This window comes from Leptidea sinapis, chromosome 17 (assembly GCF_905404315.1).
Source record: "Leptidea sinapis chromosome 17, ilLepSina1.1, whole genome shotgun sequence".
Classification (NCBI taxonomy): Eukaryota; Metazoa; Arthropoda; class Insecta; order Lepidoptera; family Pieridae; genus Leptidea; species Leptidea sinapis.
In genome coordinates, this window is record NC_066281.1 from 1,520,732 (window position 1) to 1,523,497 (window position 2,766).

Sequence of the window (2,766 nt, forward strand, 5' to 3'; positions counted from 1 at the left end):
TCCAACTTTTATCTCCCTTTTTTACCCCACACTGGTCTCAAATTTTAGAAATACTAAAACAAAATTTTTTATTTATTTCTTATCATGTGCCTAAATACTAATTTTCATGGTGTTATGAAGATAATGAAGAACTTTCATAGAAACTTCCACCCCCTATTTCAACCCCGCCATGCCTTTTATTCGCTATAAAAGGTAGCCTATGTCCTTTCTCAAGATCTTGTCTATCTCGGTTATAAACTTCATCAAAATGGGTTCGGTAGTTTACTCGTGAAAGCGTAACAAACAAACTTACATTCACATTTATAACATTAGTAGGGATATGTAGATATTTATTATTGACGTAATGATAATTTTGCGCGGTGGCCATTTTGGATATTAAAAAAAATCCTAAATGCGTTCTCTACTACTACCCCGAAAACTTAAGGAACGATATCCATTAATGTACGTGGTGATCATAATTGTATGTGGCGGCTACCTTATAGTTTAGAAATGATTATAAATTCATTCGAGAACAATTGAAATGTTTCACATTTCTTCGATTGCTTTCTTTTGTCGTCATGGTATCAGTAGGTAACTCGAAAATTTTTGGGATGAGGGACGCGTTTGCAATTCCGCCAAAAATAAGTTATTTTTCGGTAGAGTTTGTGATGGAATGAAACTAAATTTAACAAAACTAAAAATTGCCACAAATAGTAAATACTTCTTTATCTCCAATTAGCGGGAAATTTTTGCTTTAAAATTTTGATATTTTATGTCGTAAAAACTATTATCCGTTACTTCTTCACACAAAATTGACGAAACGGTGCTTCATTCGGGACCATTAATCTGCTACTACTTAAATAATTTTGGCTCTTAAAAAATACGCAAGGAAAGCAGATATAATATTTTCAAAAACACGGGAAATATATTTATGAATATCTTATAAATAATCTCAAACAAAAAAATGAATCGTCTAAAATTCATATATTTTTCTGATAAGCATGAGCTTTAATGTGTGGTATTAAGGGTTATTTGATTTTGTCACTCCGTACGCATTGCATATGCATCTCTCTACCTTGTGTTTCATGTTATGCTTTCTGTACATCTTACAACACGTGGGGCAATTTATTATGAGGAGTTTACTGTATATATCTTTTAAATTAGTTCCTTTTTTTAGTTTACTGTATATATATGTAAGGATAAAATTAAACTTTATGCAAATCTGTACCAATCTAAATTTGATATTTTTAAATAGTGGGTACCGTTTCTGATATCCAATAGCATGCGGTATAACATAATACTTTCAGAGTGGTTTCATACTTGACGCAATAACAATTTGTAATGTGGAATAATGATTAGATATTTTAATCCCTGCCTCTTGATGTGGATATCAAAGTTTCTAACAGCAATTACATATTATTACATACTCAACACGAATTTCCTGTTTTGTGTGGATTTTTATAACAAAATTTAGTGTTTCCTGTGTAAGTTGGCCATTAATTGTAACTATGTAGTCACGCCCAGTCACCTTTTAAGAAGCAACATCCAATGCCTAGACTAAAGTGAAAGTTAATTCGCATTTTTTTAAAATGTATTAATCTATATAACGGATTATTTTAACGTGATTTTCACTCACTTCAAAACGCCGGATTGAAGTTAAACTTTGCACACTTATTAAGCAACAATGGCATAATAATAATAATTGGACGTTATTCCAGAAAAACGTTCCAAACCACAATCATGCCGAAATTTAATTATTAAGAACACAAAACTGATCACGTGATTCATATTAACGGACTGACAAAAGATGGCAACCTGTCACTCTCTAAATGATATCATGAATTCCTTAAAGTGTGATGTTTGTGGCTTGGAACGTTTTTCAGGAATTACGTCAAATTTAAATACTCTGTCCTCTTCTTATAAGCTTTGTATGTTCTTCATATTCTATATATATATATATATATATATATTCTATATATAAGATTGGCTTAGCAAAAAACCTCGGGTTCATTTGGAACTTTGCACATATCAAGGACCAATGTCAATGAAATAATTTAAAAAAGTCTGTCTTACTTTTTTTTTGCGATATCTGCTAGTGTCTTTGTGCTAAAGCACTTTATTTATTCATGTGGTTAAAAACCATACATGTGCTTGCTGAGGACATGCGCACACCAAAAAGCTAATTGTTCTTTGCCATGAATGTATAAACGTTTATAAGACTGAAACAGCAAACAAAAATCTTAAAAAAGATCTTAAAAAAAAAATCTCCACGCTTTTTGCACAGAGCAAGGATGGATCTTTATACCTATTTGGTTTTCTATTAAAGCGCGGTTTTTGTTTTTTTTTAAGTTTTTCAAAACTATTTTATATCCTTCATAATATTTAAAATATTTGTTGTAGTTGTGTGCTTTGCCGGTTAAGACATTTTAAACGTCTATGAGTGCGGTAATTAGAGCCACTTTCCTCGGCCGCTTTGCTTTCGGCTCATCTTGAAAGACAAAATTTATGGTTTGTTTTTAAAAATGTCAGGATAAAAATTCCTGTGATTTTCTTTCAAATTCCTTCAGCACGCAATTGATAGTATGGACGAGATCAGTATCATCCAGATCTGTGCATCAAATTTCAAGAGTGAGGAGATCATCAACGTCAAGACGCTCCTGTACGAGGATTTGATGAAAACACACCGGATGCCGTCCCGCAGGAGGGATGAAAGGGGAGAGAGAAGTCTTCAGGATATGATAAATCTCCTGAAAGTGACCGATCTTGACGTCGTGCCGTCTTTTGTGG